The sequence below is a fragment of the Musa acuminata genome, chromosome BXJ2-1 (genome assembly GCF_036884655.1).
Source record: "Musa acuminata AAA Group cultivar baxijiao chromosome BXJ2-1, Cavendish_Baxijiao_AAA, whole genome shotgun sequence".
NCBI classification, from domain to species: domain Eukaryota; kingdom Viridiplantae; phylum Streptophyta; class Magnoliopsida; order Zingiberales; family Musaceae; genus Musa; species Musa acuminata.
This window is the reverse complement of record NC_088338.1, coordinates 25,872,682-25,889,099: the sequence shown is the minus strand read 5'-3', so window position 1 is coordinate 25,889,099 and position 16,418 is coordinate 25,872,682. Positions and strand designations below refer to the sequence as shown.

At 43.7% G+C, this 16,418-nt stretch overlaps 6 non-coding genes and 7 pseudogenes across 6 annotated transcripts; all 13 read right to left on the bottom strand.

The window, feature by feature from the left end:
- Positions 1-36: 36 nt before the first annotated feature.
- Positions 37-155, bottom strand: LOC135600125 (5S ribosomal RNA). Its single transcript, XR_010482455.1, has one exon. It is a non-coding gene; the product is annotated as a 5S ribosomal RNA (ribosomal RNA).
- Positions 156-505: 350 nt separating this feature from the next.
- Positions 506-623, bottom strand: LOC135603854 (5S ribosomal RNA; annotated as a pseudogene).
- Positions 624-973: 350 nt separating this feature from the next.
- Positions 974-1,092, bottom strand: LOC135603493 (5S ribosomal RNA; annotated as a pseudogene).
- A 350-nt stretch (positions 1,093-1,442) lies between these two features.
- Positions 1,443-1,561, bottom strand: LOC135602226 (5S ribosomal RNA; annotated as a pseudogene).
- Positions 1,562-1,911: 350 nt separating this feature from the next.
- Positions 1,912-2,030, bottom strand: LOC135600838 (5S ribosomal RNA). Its single transcript, XR_010483150.1, has one exon. It is a non-coding gene; the product is annotated as a 5S ribosomal RNA (ribosomal RNA).
- A 350-nt stretch (positions 2,031-2,380) lies between these two features.
- Positions 2,381-2,499, bottom strand: LOC135600527 (5S ribosomal RNA). Its single transcript, XR_010482847.1, has one exon. It is a non-coding gene; the product is annotated as a 5S ribosomal RNA (ribosomal RNA).
- Positions 2,500-2,849: 350 nt separating this feature from the next.
- On the bottom strand, positions 2,850-2,968 carry LOC135602946 (5S ribosomal RNA; annotated as a pseudogene).
- A 350-nt stretch (positions 2,969-3,318) lies between these two features.
- On the bottom strand, positions 3,319-3,437 carry LOC135601821 (5S ribosomal RNA; annotated as a pseudogene).
- Positions 3,438-3,787: 350 nt separating this feature from the next.
- Positions 3,788-3,906, bottom strand: LOC135600837 (5S ribosomal RNA). Its single transcript, XR_010483149.1, has one exon. It is a non-coding gene; the product is annotated as a 5S ribosomal RNA (ribosomal RNA).
- Positions 3,907-4,255: 349 nt separating this feature from the next.
- LOC135600168 (5S ribosomal RNA) lies at positions 4,256-4,374 on the bottom strand. Its single transcript, XR_010482495.1, has one exon. It is a non-coding gene; the product is annotated as a 5S ribosomal RNA (ribosomal RNA).
- Positions 4,375-4,724: 350 nt separating this feature from the next.
- On the bottom strand, positions 4,725-4,843 carry LOC135602945 (5S ribosomal RNA; annotated as a pseudogene).
- A 350-nt stretch (positions 4,844-5,193) lies between these two features.
- On the bottom strand, positions 5,194-5,312 carry LOC135600062 (5S ribosomal RNA). The gene has a single exon (XR_010482396.1). It is a non-coding gene; the product is annotated as a 5S ribosomal RNA (ribosomal RNA).
- A 10,752-nt stretch (positions 5,313-16,064) lies between these two features.
- On the bottom strand, positions 16,065-16,183 carry LOC135602566 (5S ribosomal RNA; annotated as a pseudogene).
- Positions 16,184-16,418: the final 235 nt, after the last annotated feature.

Sequence of the window (16,418 nt, the reverse complement as noted above, 5' to 3'; positions counted from 1 at the left end):
TCTACGGGAGATGTTTCGTATCCCGGGATGCAAAAAGGAGTGCAACACGAGGACTTCCCAGGGGGTCACCCATCGTAGTACTACTCTGGCCCAAGCACGCTTAACTTCGGTGTTTTGATGGGATCCGGTGATTTAGTGCTGGCATTATCGCACCCGTTTCTCGAGCTTCGTCCCTCGCCTATGTGCTCGTCGTGGTCGGCGCATCAACGTCCGGAGCCTCTTGCCCGTCACGAAACCATCGTCGCTTTCTCGAACGTTCACGAAATCCCTATTGCAAGCCCTCTCCGAGCCCTAGCCCGACGATTGCGTATGGGTCACGGAAAGCGCGTGCCGAAGCTATCGGCACTTTCTAGAACGATCTCGGAATCGCTATTGCGAGACCAATCCGGAAAGCTCTCTCCGAGCCCCTCGATACTGACTGCGTAGCGGTCACAGTAAATTTCCAGCCCCAAAACAATCGTCTCGAAGCTCTACGGGAGATGTTTCGTATCCCGGGATGCAAAAAGGAGTGCAACACGAGGACTTCCCAGGGGGTCACCATCGTAGTACTACTCTGGCCCAAGCACGCTTAACTTCAGTGTTTTGATTGGATCCGGTGATTTAGTGCTGGCATTATCGCACCCGTTTCGCGAGCTTCGTCCCTCGCCTATGTGCACGTCGCGGTCGGCGTATCAACGTCCGGAGCCTCTTGCCCGTCACGAAACCGTCGGCGCTTTCCCGAACATTCTCGAAATCCCTATTGCAAGCTCTCTCCGAGCCCTAGCCCGACGACTGCGTATCGGTCACGGCAAGCGCATGCCGAAACCATCGGCACTTTCTAGAACGATCTCGGAATCGCTATTGCGACCCCAATCCGGAAAGCTCTCTCCGAGCCCCTCGATACTGACTGCGTAGCGGTCACAGCAAATTTCCAGCCCCAAAACAATCGTCTCGGAGCGCTACGAGAGATGTTTCGTATCCCGGGATGCAAAAAGGAGTGCAACACGAGGACTTCCCAGGGGGTCACCCATCGTAGTACTACTCTGACCCAAGCACGCTTAACTTCGGTGTTTTGATGGGATCCTGTGATTTAGTGCTGCCATTATCGCACCCGTTTCGCGAGCTTCGTCCCTCTCCTATGTGCACGTCGCGGTCCGCGCATCAACGTCCGGAGCCTCTTGCCCGTCACGAAACCGTCGTCGCTTTCTCGAACGTTCACGAAATCCCTATTGCAAGCTCTCTCCGATCCCTAGCCCGACGATTGCGTATCGATCACGGCAAGCACGTGCCGAAACCATCGACACTTTCTAGAACGATCTCGGAATCGCTATTGCGACCCCAATCCGGAAAACTCTCTCCGAGCCCCTCGATACTGACTGCGTAGCGGTCACAGCAAATTTCCAGCCCCAAAACAATCGTCTCGGAGCTCTACGGGAGATGTTTCGTATCCCGGGATGCAAAAAGGAGTGCAACACGAGGACTTCCCAGGGGGTCACCCATCGTAGTACTACTCTGGCCCAAGCACGCTTAACTTCGGTGTTTTGATGGGATCCGGTGATTTAGTGCTGCCATTATCGCACCTGTTTCGCGAGCTTCGTCCCTCGCCTATGTGCACGTCGCGGTCGGCGCAGCAACGTCCGGAGCCTCTTGCCCGTCACGAAACCGTCGTCGCTTTCTCGAACGTTCACGAAATCCCTATTGCAAGCTCTCTCCGAGCCCAAGCCCGACGACTGCGTATCGATCACGGCAAGCGCGTGCCGAAACCATCGACACTTTCTAAAACGATCTCGGAATCGCTATTGCGACCCCAATCCAGAAAGCTCTCTCCGAGCCCCTCGAAACTGACTGCGTAGCGGTCACAGCAAATTTCCAGCCCCAAAACATTCGTCTCGGAGCTCTACGGGAGATGTTTCATATCCCGGGATGCAAAAAGGAGTGCAACACGAGGACTTCCCAGGGGGTCACCCATCGTAGTACTACTCTGGCCCAAGCACGCTTAACTTTGGTGTTTTGATGGGATCCGGTGATTTAGTGCTGGCATTATCGCACCCGTTTCTCGAGCTTCGTCCCTCGCCTATGTGCTGGTCGTGGTCGGCGCATCAACGTCCGGAGCCTCTTGCCCGTCACGAAACCATCGTCGCTTTCTCGAACGTTCACGAAATCCCTATTGCAAGCTCTCTCCTAGCCCTAGCCCGACGATTGCGTATCGATCACGGCAAGCACATGCCGAAACCATCGGCACTTTCTAGAACGATCTCGGAATCGCTATTGCGACCCCAATCCGGAAAGCTCTCTCCGAGCCCCTCGATACTGACTGCTTAGCGGTCACAGCAAATTTCCAGCCCCAAAACAATCGTCTCGGAGCTCTACGGGAGATGTTTCGTATCCCGGGATGCAAAAAGGAGTGCAACACGAGGACTTCCCAGGGGGTCACCCATCATAGTACTACTCTGGCCCATGCACGCTTAACTTCGGTGTTTAGATGGGATCCGGTGATTTAGTGCTGGCATTATCGCACCCGTTTCGCGAGCTTCGTCCCTCGCCTATGTGCACGTCGCGGTCGGCGCATCAACGTCCGGAGCCTCTTGCCCGTCACGAAACCGTCGGCGCTTTCTCGAACGTTCTCGAAATCCCTATTGCAAGCTCTCTCCGAGCCCTAGCCCGACGACTGCGTATCGGTCACGGCAAGCGCGTGCCGAAACCATCGGCACTTTCTAGAACGATCTCGGAATCGCTATTGCGACCCCAATCCGGAAAGCTCTCTCCTAGCCCCTCGATACTGACTGCGTAGCGGTCACAGCAAATTTCCCGCCCCAAAACAATCGTCTCGGAGCGCTACGGGAGATGTTTCGTATCCCGGGATGCAAAAAGGAGTGCAACACGATGACTTCCCAGGGGGTCACCCATCGTAGTACTACTCTGGCCCAAGCACGCTTAACTTCGGTGTTTTGATGGGATCCGGTGATTTAGTGCTGCCATTATCGCACCCGTTTCGCGAGCTTCGTCCCTCGCCTATGTGCACGTCGCGGTCCGCGCATCAACGTCCGGAGCCTCTTGCCCGTCACGAAACCGTCGTCGCTTTCTCGAACGTTCACGAAATCCCTATTGCAAGCTCTCTCCGATCCCTAGCCCGACGATTGCGTATCGATCACGGCAAGCACGTGCCGAAACCATCGACACTTTCTAGAACGATCTCGGAATCGCTATTGCGACCCCAATCCGGAAAACTCTCTCCGAGCCCCTCGATACTGACTGCGTAGCGGTCACAGCAAATTTCCAGCCCCAAAACAATCGTCTCGGAGCTCTACGGGAGATGTTTCGTATCCCGGGATGCAAAAAGGAGTGCAACACGAGGACTTCCCAGGGGGTCACCCATCGTAGTACTACTCTGGCCCAAGCACGCTTAACTTCGGTGTTTTGATGGGATCCGGTGATATAGTGCTGCCATTATCGCACCCGTTTCGCGAGCTTCGTCTCTCGCCTATGTGCACGTCGCGGTCGGCGCAGCAACGTCCGGAGCCTCTTGCCCGTCACGAAACCGTCGTCGCTTTCTCGAACGTTCACGAAATCCCTATTGCAAGCTCTCTCCGAGCCCAAGCCTGACGACTGCGTATCGATCACGGCAAGCGCGTGCCGAAACCATCGACACTTTCTAAAACGATCTCGGAATCGCTATTGCGACCCCAATCCAGAAAGCTCTCTCCGAGCCCCTCGAAACTGACTGCGTAGCGGTCACAGCAAATTTCCAGCCCCAAAACATTCGTCTCGGAGCTCTACGGGATATGTTTCATATCCCGGGATGCAAAAAGGAGTGCAACACGAGGACTTCCCAGGGGGTCACCCATCGTAGTACTACTCTGGCCCAAGCACGCTTAACTTTGGTGTTTTGATGGGATCCGGTGATTTAGTGCTGGCATTATCGCACCCGTTTCTCGAGCTTCGTCCCTCGCCTATGTGCTCGTCGTGGTCGGCGCATCAACGTCCGGAGCCTCTTGCCCGTCACGAAACCATCGTCGCTTTCTCGAACGTTCACGAAATCCCTATTGCAAGCTCTCTCGTAGCCCTAGCCCGACGATTGCGTATCGATCACGGCAAGCACATGCCGAAACCATCGGCATTTCTAGAACGATCTCGGAATCGCTATTGCGACCCCAATCCGGAAAGCTCTCTCCGAGCCCCTCAATACTGACTGCTTAGCGGTCACAGCAAATTTCCAGCCCCAAAACAATCGTCTCGGAGCTCTACGGGAGATGTTTCGTATCCCGGGATGCAAAAAGGAGTGCAACACGAGGACTTCCCAGGGGGTCACCCATCATAGTACTACTCTGGCCCAAGCACGCTTAACTTCGGTGTTTAGATGGGATCCGGTGATTTAGTGCTGGCATTATCGCACCCGTTTCGCGAGCTTCGTCCCTCGCCTATATGCACGTCGCGGTCGGCGCATCAACGTTCGGAGCCTCTTGCCCGTCACGAAACCGTCGGCGCTTTCTCGAACGTTCTCGAAATCCCTATTGCAAGCTCTCTCCGAGCCCTAGCCCGATGACTGCGTATCGGTCACGGCAAGCGCGTGCCGAAACCATCGGCACTTTCTAGAACGATCTCGGAATCGCTATTGCGACCCCAATCCGGAAAGCTCTCTCCTAGCCCCTCGATACTGACTGCGTAGCGGTCACAGCAAATTTCCAGCCCCAAAACAATCGTCTCGGAGCGCTACGGGAGATGTTTCGTATCCCGGGATGCAAAAAGGAGTGCAACACGATGACTTCCCAGGGGGTCACCCATCGTAGTACTACTCTGGCCCAAGCACGCTTAACTTCGGTGTTTTGATGGGATCCGGTGATTTAGTGCTGCCATTATCGCACCCGTTTCGCGAGCTTCGTCCCTCGCCTATGTGCACGTCGCTGTCCGCGCATCAACGTCCGGAGCCTCTTGCCCGTCACGAAACCGTCGTCGCTTTCTCGAACGTTCACGAAATCCCTATTGCAAGCTCTCTCCGAGCCCTAGCCCGACGATTGCGTATCGATCACGGCAAGCACTTGCCGAAACCATCGACACTTTCTAGAACGATCTCGGAATCGCTATTGCGACCACAATCCGGAAAGCTCTCTCCGAGCCCCTCGATACTGACTGCGTAGCGGTCACAGCAAATTTCCAGCCCCAAAACAATCGTCTCGGAGCTCTACGGGAGATGTTTCGTATCCCGGGATGCAAAAAGGAGTGCAACACGAGGACTTCCCAGGGGGTCACCCATCATAGTACTACTCTGGCCCAAGCACGCTTAACTTCGGTGTTTTGATGGGATCCGGTGATTTAGTGCTGGCATTATCGCACCCGTTTCGCGAGCTTCGTCCCTCGCCTATGTGCACGTCGCGGTCGGCGCATCAACGTCCGGAGCCTCTTGCCCATCACGAAACCGTCGTCGCTTTCTCTAACGTTCACGAAATCCCTATTGCAAGCTCTCTCCGAGCCCTAGCCCGACGACTGCGTATCGGTCACGGCAAGCGCGTGCCGAAACCATCGGCACTTTCTAGAACGATCTCGGAATCGCTATTGCGACCCCAATCCGGAAAGCTCTCTCCGAGCCCCTCGATACTGACAGCGTAGCGGTCACAGCAAATTTCCAGCCCCAAAACAATCATCTCGGAGCTCTACGGGAGATGTTTCTGTTGAATCTCGGATTTTGATGATGAAACTAATTGATTGTGTTTAAATGTTTGACTACATTTTGAGTGATACAGGTCTACTCGATCAGGATTAGACAATTAACGCAGGAAGAATTGACGTTACGTCGGAGGAGATCACATCAGGATATTGGATGGCAGAAGGCTTCGGGCGTCGGGCATCGGGCCAAGGAGAGCGAAATTGCGCCAAGGATATCGGGGTTGCGGAGGTCAACCGCCGATTGGGCAACAAGCCGCAAGAGAGGATGATGCACCGAAGAATCGGACGAAGCGGCAACCAATGACGTGTCGGGCAACAGAATGTCAATTTGCGTAATAATAATTGTCTAGATCGGAGTAGAGTGTTTGCTTGTGTGTGCAGGATTAACTACGATAACCAGAAAACATAAAGCAAGGATACCGGAGTCGAGCTCGATGGACGTTTAAGAGACCGAAGAATCATCGGAGATGCTGCCGGAACCATCCGAGAAGAAATCGGGAACGTGTCGGAAGTTCGCCGAAGAAATCGTCGGAGGCTCGCGGAGATCACCGAGAAGGCTCGGTTACTCGTTAAAGTCGTCACAAGATCAGGAGCTTGCAGGGAGTCCGTCGGAAGAAGTTCGTCGGAAAGCTCGCCGGAACAAGACTCGACGTTCGTGGTTGAAAATTTGCTTAGGATGTGTTTTGGTTATGTAGTCCACTTGTAATTAGGATTAGGATTAAGAGATAATCCTATATCCTGGTTAGGGGCCAACTGGGCCCAAAGTCAGAGTTGGTTTAGGCTAAAAATTAAGCTAAACCAGCGAACTAGAGAGCCAAGATTGAAGCCCAACTAGTGGCTGAAAACACTGTAGTTGGGCTGAAAACACTGTAGGCGGTGGCACCGCCCAACACCCGAGTGCTGGGCGGTGACACCTCCTGGCTGGGCGATGGCACCGCCCAGCACCCGAGCGCTGGGCGGTGGCACCGCTTGGCTGGGCGGTGGCACCTCCAACAGCGGGAACCCAAAGAGAATTCAAATTTTGAAGCCCAAATTTGAATCCTCTTGAGGCCTATAAATACCCCTCAAATCTCAGCTGAGAGAACAACTTTTTGAGCAGCAAGTGTTTGAGAGAAAGGCCTTAGAAAAGTGTTAGCTTGTCTTGTTTTCAATTTGCTAGTGTTCACCTCCTTCATTCTTGCTAAAAATTTATAAGAGAGTGAACTGCTTGTAAAGAGTTGTAAGAGGGGTGTTTACCCTTCCATTTCAAGAGACTTGCTAGTGGAAGGTGGGAGCCTCATCGAAGAGGGGCCTCGCAAGTGGAGTAGGTCATTTGACCGAACCACTCTAAAAATCGGCGTAATCTCTGGTTTGCTCTTTATTATTGTCATTTACATTACTGCAAATCTTCTTACTGCTTTAGTTCCTTATTACTCTTGCTGCGCAATTTTAAGAATACGCCTTCAAGTTAAATTTCTCAAGTTTCGTTCTTAACGTACGAAAGATTTTGTTAAAATCGAAGTTTTAATCCGCTGCACTAATTCACCCCCCCCTCTTAGTGCCGCTCCGATCCTAACAATTGGTATCAGAGCCACGTTTTTCTATCTTGGTTTAACACCCAAATAAAAATGGCTCTTTACGGCTTTCAAGAGGGTCACTCTCTCATTTGTCCTCCCTTTTTCAATGGGACGGACTACACTTATTGGAAAACTCAAATGAGAGTTTTCTTACTTTCTTTGGATTTGAATTTATGGCACATAGTCGAAAATGGATTTGAAATGTCTTCTCTCCCAATGAATCATTGGAATGATTTGGAGAAGAAGATGTTTTCTCTAAATGCAAAGGCTATGAATGCCTTATATTGTGCACTTGACAAAAATGAATTTAATCGTGTTTCGATGTGTGACTCGGCTTTTGATATTTGGAGAACTCTAGAGGTCACTCATGAAGGCACTAGCCGAGTGAAAGAGTCCAAAATCAATATTCTTGTGCATTCTTACGAACTTTTCCGGATGAAACCAAGTGAGTCCATCGGAGACATGTACACCCGGTTCACGGATGTCATCAATGGACTCAAAGCTCTTGGTAAAAGTTTTTCTAATTTTGAACTAGTCACTAAAATCTTAAGATCCCTTCCAAAAAGTTGGGATCCAAAAGTTACGGCCATTCAAGAGGCCAAGGACCTTAAAACATTCCCTCTCGAAGAACTTATTGGGTCTCTAATGACCTACGAAATGAACAATGTGACAAAAAAGAAACTCGAGAACAACCTTCCAAATGATAGGAAGGATTTGGGACATAGAACACATGAAGACCACTCGAGCATAAGTTCAAGTGATGGTGAACTTAAACTACAAATGAAACAAAAATTAAAAAGCAAAAAGAATGGAACTACTTGCTTTGAACGCAAGAAGAACAAAAGTTGGGATGAATTGAGCTCTTCCGAAGACGAGGAGAAAATCAAGAAAGGCGAGGTGGCAAACTATGCCTCACCCTCTTTCAACAATGAGGTAATCAAAATCCCACTAATTTATTTCGATATTACATAATACTTTCTTGAGTTATTTTTAATTTAGTTTAGGATTAATTTTCTTGAAAATTGCATGTGTTATGTTAATGCAGTAAAATGTTAAATATAAATCTAATGCTTATACACCTAGTAAGATTAATCTTATATATGTGCTTGAGAAGCAAGAATTTGTATTTTGACGATTTCCATATTGATTTTCAATGACGATGCATGACTTTTGAATGGAAGGCTTGATGATTTTTTTTATTAACCTTATCTTTGGTTTTCAAACATGATGTATAGTTTTGACATAAGAACAAAAATTTGAAGCATGCTAATATAAAGTCAATCATATAAAGTAAAACTAAAGAAATTTTAAATATCTATAAGAATCATTCAAAATTATGTTTAATAAAACCTTACTTGATGTTGTAATGAAACCATTGAAAGTTTTGATGCTATGATTTGATGATTTTATGCATGAGATGGTAAAGTTATACATGATGATTTTTCTGATTTATTGGTCTTGATGGTTTTTATGATAAAATTCATTTTTCGATCCTAAATGTTGATACACATTTTTATCTAGCATAAATGACATGAATTTAAATAACTAAAAAGAGAAAAGCGTTGTTCTTGAAAATTATTTTTCTCTATCTTGTTGATTTATATGAATCCCTTGAAAATGATTTTGGTTTGATGATTTGAATTAGAAATGAGTTATATCAAAATCATGATATTGATTTGACAAAATTGAATGAGTTGAAAACAAATGATGATTTTTCTCTTGAATACAACTTGTAATATTTTTACATATATATTTTCATCTTGATTTCTCGATATTCGATACATGAAATTTTTCCATGAATCAAAATTCTTTCATGATGTGATTCTTCTTGGTATTCACTAAAAATGATACATTCAAATTAACCTACTCTACTTGACATCTTGATAATTTATTTTTTTTTTGGTAAGTAAAAGTAAATTGATTATGTGTAAAGATTCTACAAATAGCTTTATCTATATAAGTCATAGACAAAGCCAATTAACTCATAGAGTGCGAATGCGATAGTTATGACTACACATGCTGTAGACTATAACTACCTGTGGGTACATTATTTGACATCATTCCCAAGATCTTTAGCTAATAGCAAAATTAAATTTGATAAAAATATCTTTTTCTCTTCGGGTGAAGTGCTCGATTTTGAGATCATGCTCCATACAGGATCTTGAGTCTCTAATAATCTCTTTCAAGAGCTGAGCATTGTTTGTGTGTTGACATTCAAAGATTCTATTACATCTCTCCTTCCACATCCACCAAATAGCGCATCTGAAAGTAACCTTTGCCAGTTGTGTAAGTGGCCCTTTTCTTGAGAAACATTGCATAAGGTCGCCTAGTTCTTGGTGCAAGTTTGGTTACGGCAGTCTATTGAGTTCAAATCGCTGGAGAATCTCCTTCCATATCCATTTTGTATAATTACAAGCAAAATAAAGGTGGTCAACAGTTTCTTCTTGTTGCAAACAAAGGGAGCATCGGTTAACATGATAGATACCTCTTCTTTTCATATTGTCTATTGTAGGTAGTTTATTGAGAAGGGCCTGCCATGTACATAAGGAGTGTCTTTGTGATCCCGGTCGATCCCATGTCCAACTGCTTGGGACCCACTTGTTATTTCTTTGTCTAATTTGATTCCATACGGATGTGGCACTAAATTTGCCATTGTCATGAGGCCAAATAAGTATATCTGAAGAGTTGTTCCTGATTGGAATAACTATGATAGTCGGCCAAAGTGATAACATTTCGGGAGAAATAGGATTAGGGAGACACCAGGTACCGTTAGCAATGAACTCGGAAACCTTCCAATCTTTGGGAGCCCCAAGATCTTTTCGTATTCTGTCGCCATATAATTGAAATATACTCTTCCCATTCACCCAAGGATCGTACCACATATTAGTACTAGTTCCAGAAGAGATTGCATAAGAAATGTGTTTGATTAGCCAATTCCTTGCCTTTAAAATTCCTTTCCAAGCTGAAGAGTGGTATGTTCTTGTTGAAATTTCCCAGATTGATTCCTTTGAAAGATACCTAGCAGAAACCCATTGTGACCATAAGGAACATTTGTTTTGCAAAAGATCCCACAATTGTTGTACCAGGCATGCTTGATTCCAATCTCTAGTATTTCTCAAGTTTAGCCCCCCTTCATCTTTCGGTTTGCAAATGCTATCCCAATTTACCATATGCATTGCCTTATCATTTGTGTCATTCTAGAAGAAGTTCATTAATAACCGTTCAATATCTTGGAGAAGTCCAGCAGGCAGATGAAATGCATTACACCAATATATAGAGTAGGAGTGCAATACAGAACGGATGAGTTCGAGTCGTCCTGCTTTTGATAGAAGCCTATTTTTCCAAGAAGAAATTCTATTCTTTATTTTTTGTAGGATAGGCTGACAGTGGGTTTTGTGAATGCCTGTGGATATGAGCGGGAGACCCAAATAAGGAACTGGCAGGCTTCCCTCACTAACCCCCAAAGTTTGTGCAATAAAGACCTTATTCTCAACGTAAGGGCTCATATATACTTTACTTTTCGCATGATTTAACTGAAGTCCAGAAACCATACCAAAGTCATTCATAATAGTAGCCAGGTTCTTTACTGAAGTTGGATCATTTTGGAGAAAGATAAGTAAATCATCTGCAAATGTTATATGTGATATATGAATAGAGCCAGCATTGGGTACCTTTATGCTGCCATTTAAGACTGCATGTTCCAACATACAGCTAAGTCCTTCCATCGCAATAGTAAAGAGATACGGAGAGAGTGGATCACCTTGTCGGATGTCATTCGTGCTCCCAAAAAAACCAATAGGTGAGCCATTAAAGAGTATCGAAAACTTTGGAGTTTCCAGGCAAGATTGAATCCAATTAACCCATTGCTGTGGGAAGTTCATATCGAGGAGCATCTTATAAATAAATTTCCTATTAACTGAATCAAAGGCTTTCCGTAAATCAGCTTTAAAACATATTTTTGTCCCTCTTGCTTTTGAATGCAAATCTTTGACCAAGTCATTAGCAAGCAAAATATTATGATGTATACTTCTCCCTTTGATGAAAGCAGCTTGATTTGGGCTAATGATCTTGTGTATTACCTTTTGCATTCTATTTGCTAATACTTTGGAGATGATCTTGTAAATAAAGTTGCATAATGATATGGGTCGATAGTTCTCTAGTGAATCAGCCCCTGCATTCTTCGGAATTAAAGAAATAAAGGTGCAATTCATCTCTCTAAGAATATGACCTGAAGAGAAAAAATGTTGGCAAGCCTTGATCACATCATTTCCAATAATAGACCAAGCAGTTTGGTAAAATTCAGCTGGAAATCCATCTGGACCTGGGCTTTTGTGCTTTGGTGACTTAAAGACAACACATACAATTTCGTCGTCAGTAATTGGGGCATTGAGGATTGAAATAGCTTCCGAATCAAGTTTTCTAGTCGGCTCCACATGAATGTTATTAGTTTTCCCAGCTTGATTGAGTAAGGAATAAAAAAATTGCTCTGTGTGTGCTTTAACCTCTTCTAAATTCTCAATAAGATTATCATCTTTGTCTCTGCATTTGCTGATACGGTTAACAGCCCTTCGAGTAGCAATTGAAGCATAGAAAAATTTAGTATTGGAATCTCCTAGTGTAAGCCAATGCTGTCGAGACTTCTGCTTTACAAAACTTTCCTCCTGTTTTAAGGCTTGCATGAAGTTATTTCTGGCTTCTGTCTCTTTGTAGATAATATTCTCATCATTTGGCTGAAGTTGCAGCTCATGTTGCAATGACATTAGTTCCTTCCTGCAAAATTGAACTGTGGTGGTAATATTGCCAAAGGTATTTGTATTCCACTCCTTTAGTGCTGCTTTACAGGCTTTGAGCTTTTGACATAAGATGTAAGGGGGAGATCCATGCACATTAACATTCCAAGCCGATCTGATAACATCAAGAAATTGAGGATGAGTACTCCACATGTTAAAGAATCTAAACGGTTTCTTGCCTCTTGGTGTTGCTTTATCTGCGTGTATAATATGCGTGTTGTTTTCTGACCATTCTTTAACATCTTGATAATTTATGACTTGAATATCATGTATAATATGCTCATAATGATGATTGAGTTATGTATGAAAAATGGAAGATATAGTTTTGAAATTTTGCATGTTCGAATTTGAAAATATTTGATATGCATGAAAATATTAAACATTTTGAAACCATGTTTTAGTGTTATGCTTAATGATCATGCTTAATAAATTTTGAAATTATGGATGATGAATCTTTTACGATTTATGGATCATTGATTTTTACCATAATGAAAGTACCTTATTGATTTTTGTTGTAATAAATCTTACTCTTTCGGTTTTAAACATGATAAATGTTTTTATTTGGTATAAATGAAACAAAATCATATGTTTTGAAATAATCGAAAAGAGGATAACATTCTTGAAAATTATTTTGCTCAATCTTATTGATTTTGATGAATCCATTTGTATCATTTTTGTGAATCTCTTGGATTTTGATAATGATTTTGATGATTTAAATTTGAATAATTTTTTATTGAAATCATGATCTTGATCTCTTGAAATTCATAACATGAAATCCTTTATGAATCAACATTTTCTTTTCTATTTAAAAGGAGATTTGTCGAAATGTTTCATAATCTTTTAGTATTCATAATCTTGACAATTATGTATTGAAACTTTATGTAAACCAAGAATGTTCATCATGATTCTCTCTTTGAATATTTAAAGAGGAGAATTTTCTAGATGGTTCATGATTTTGATGATTGAATATTTGATATGCATGAATTGAGATCTTGCTCTCCTACCACTCTTTTTGCTATTCACCAAAAGGAAGACTAATTCTAATAAACCATGATATGTTATATGAATTTTATTGTATTCATGAAAAAAGATCTCATCACTAATTTTTGTTTATATTCCTTCATGTGATGATATGAATGTATGAAACACTTATGATATGATTTTTTATACAATTCCATGTATTCGTGAAATATTAATCTCATCACCCAATTAATTCCTCTTGATACTCCTAATGTGATGAAGTGAAATTATGCATGAAATACAAATGGGGATAAGTTTTTGGTAGGATATAATTTGACAAATTGATACCATCATGATATGAAACATTTATGATTTGCAATGATATATGCAATACTTGTGCTTTCTAATTATGATGTGATGTATTACATATGATGTAAATCATGATTTAAAATACTATGAGTTGTTGCTAAAATGATGTATTATAAATATTGATTTAATGTTTTGTATCATGAATACTCTAAATGATGAATATTTGGTATCATGATCAAAATGTTGACAAATAGTTAAAAATTTTAGTATCATGTATGATATCCTTATAATGTTGATCGATTTATTCAATATCATGCATGAATGAATATAAGGTTTTTGAAAATGTGCATATTCTAATTTGAAAATATGATGATGCACAATTAAGATTGATACTTACCTTTGTCATAATTGATGTAATGGGTCTTCCCTTCTTTTTGACAATGACAAAGGGGGAGATAGCTTGCTTGCACAAGTCAAGAAGATGCAAAAAACTTGATTGCTTGCTTGCCTATCTTAAGTAGCAAAGATTGCTAACTTGCTTATTTCAAGAAGCAAAAGTTGTCTTCTTGAACATCATTATCTTGCCCATCTCAAGAAGCAAGACTTGCAACCTGCACATTGCAATAGGAAGTAAGAATCGATAGCTTACACACTTCAACAAGAAAGCTATCTTGTATTTGCTTTTGAAATTTTTACTAGCTTGTATGTTACAAAACTTGCTCACTTTTTCAAATACTTTGCTAGCTTGCACTTTGTAAAGGAAGCAAAAATAACACTTCTCAAAAGAGAAGAAAAACTTACTGTCTTGAACATCTTTAATATGCTAGCTAGCATGATGTACAATTTGCTATTTTGAATATTACAAAGAAATACTATCATGCACATTGCAAAGAAAAGCAAAGTGCAATCGTGCACAAGAAGCAAGTATTGAATTGCCATGATTGAACTTAAGAATCTTGCTATACTTTTGTGTTTATATGTTGTGATGAAAATCTAGCTTTATGTTGCAAAAACTTGCATATCTTTTAAAATAGCTAGAGCTACTTCTCCTTTTTGTTGATGACATAGGGGGAGAAGTATATTGATGACTTCATGCATTGAATTAAATATTTTATATATTTGCATGATAGTTTAAATATTTTTCATAACATGTGATGAATGTTACTTGGATTTGGGATAATCCAAGTGTTCTATCAATGGCATATTGATAGGGGGAGTTTAGTTAAACTCCGGGGAGTTAAGGTTAACTCCGTTAGTCATCAATTAGTTGTCATCATCAAAAAGGGGGAGATTGTTGAATCTCGGATTTTGATGATGAAACTAATTGATTGTGTTTAAATGTTTGACTACATTTTGAGTGATACAGGTCTACTCGATCAGGATTAGACAATTAACGCAGGAGGAATTGACGTTGCGTCGGAGGAGATCACGTCAGGATATTGGATGGCAGAAGGCTTCGGGCGTCGGGCATCGGGCCAAGGAGAGCGAAATTGCGCCAAGGATATCGGGGTTGCGGAGGTCAACCGCCGATTGGGCAACAAGCCGCAAGAGAGGATGATGCACCAAAGAATCGGACGAAGCGGCAACCAATGACGTGTCGGGCAACAGAATGTCAATTTACGTAATAATAATAGTCTAGATCGGAGTAGAGTGTTTGCTTGTGTGTGCAGGATTAACTACGATAACCAGAAAACATAAAGCAAGGATACCGGAGTCGAGCTCGATGGACGTTTAAGAGACCGAAGAATCATCGGAGATGCTGCCGGAACCATCCGAGAAGAAATCGGGAACGTGTCGGAAGTTCGCCGAAGAAATCGTTGGAGGCTCGCGGAGATCACTGAGAAGGCTCGGTTACTCGTTAAAGTCGTCACAAGATCAGGAGCTTGCAGGGAGTCCGTCGAAACAAGTTCGTCGGAAAGCTCGCCGGAACAAGACTCGACGTTCGCGGTTGAAAATTTGCTTAGGATGTGTTTTGGTTATGTAGTCCACTTGTAATTAGGATTAGGATTAAGAGATAATCCTATATCCTTGTTAGGGGCCAACTGGGCCCAAAGTCAGAGTTGGTTTAGGCTAAAAATTAAGCTAAACCAGCGAACTAGAGAGCCAAGATTGAAGCCCAACTAGTGGCTGAAAACACTATAGGCGGTGGCACCGCCTAGCTGGGCGGTGACACCCCCTGGCTGGGCGGTGGCACCGCTTGGCTGGGCGGTGGCACCTCCAACAGCGGGAACCCAAAGAGAATTCAAATTTTGAAGCCCAAATTTGAATCCTCTTGAGGCCTATAAATACCCCTCAAATCTCAGCTGAGAGAACAACTTTTTGAGCAGCAAGTGTTTGAGAGAAAGGCCTTAGAAAAGTGTTAGCTTGTCTTGTTTTCAATTTGCTAGTGTTCACCTCCTTCATTCTTGCTAAAAATTTGTAAGAGAGTGAACTGCTTGTAAAGAGTTGTAAGAGGGGTGTTTACCCTTCCATTTCAAGAGACTTGCTAGTGGAAGGTGGGAGCCTCATCGAAGAGGGGCCTCGCAAGTGGAGTAGGTCATTTGACCGAACCACTCTAAAAATCGGCGTAATCTCTGGTTTGCTCTTTATTATTGTCATTTACATTACTGCAAATCTTCTTACTGCTTTAGTTCCTTATTACTCTTGCTGCGCAATTTTAAGAATACGCCTTCAAGTTAAATTTCTCAAGTTTCGTTCTTAACGTACGAAAGATTTTATTAAAATCGAAGTTTTAATCCGCTGCACTAATTCACCCCCCCCTCTTAGTGCCGCTCCGATCCGAACAGTTTCGTATCCCGGGATGCAAAAAGGAGTGCAACACGAGGACTTCCCAGGGGGTCACCCATCGTAGTACTACTCTGGCCCAAGCACGCTTAACTTCGGTGTTTTGATAGGATCCGGTGATTTAGTGCTGCCATTATCGCACCCGTTTCGCGAGCTTCGTCCCTCGCCTATGTGCACGTCGCGGTCGGCGCAGCAACGTCCGGAGCCTCTTGCCCGTCACGAAACCGTCGTCGCTTTCTCGAACGTTCACGAAATCCCTATTGCAAGCTCTCTCCAAGCCCTAGCCGGACGACTGCGTATCGGTCACGGCAAGCGCGTGCCGAAACCATCGGCACTTTCTAAAACGATCTCGGAATCGCTATTGCGACCCCAATTCGGA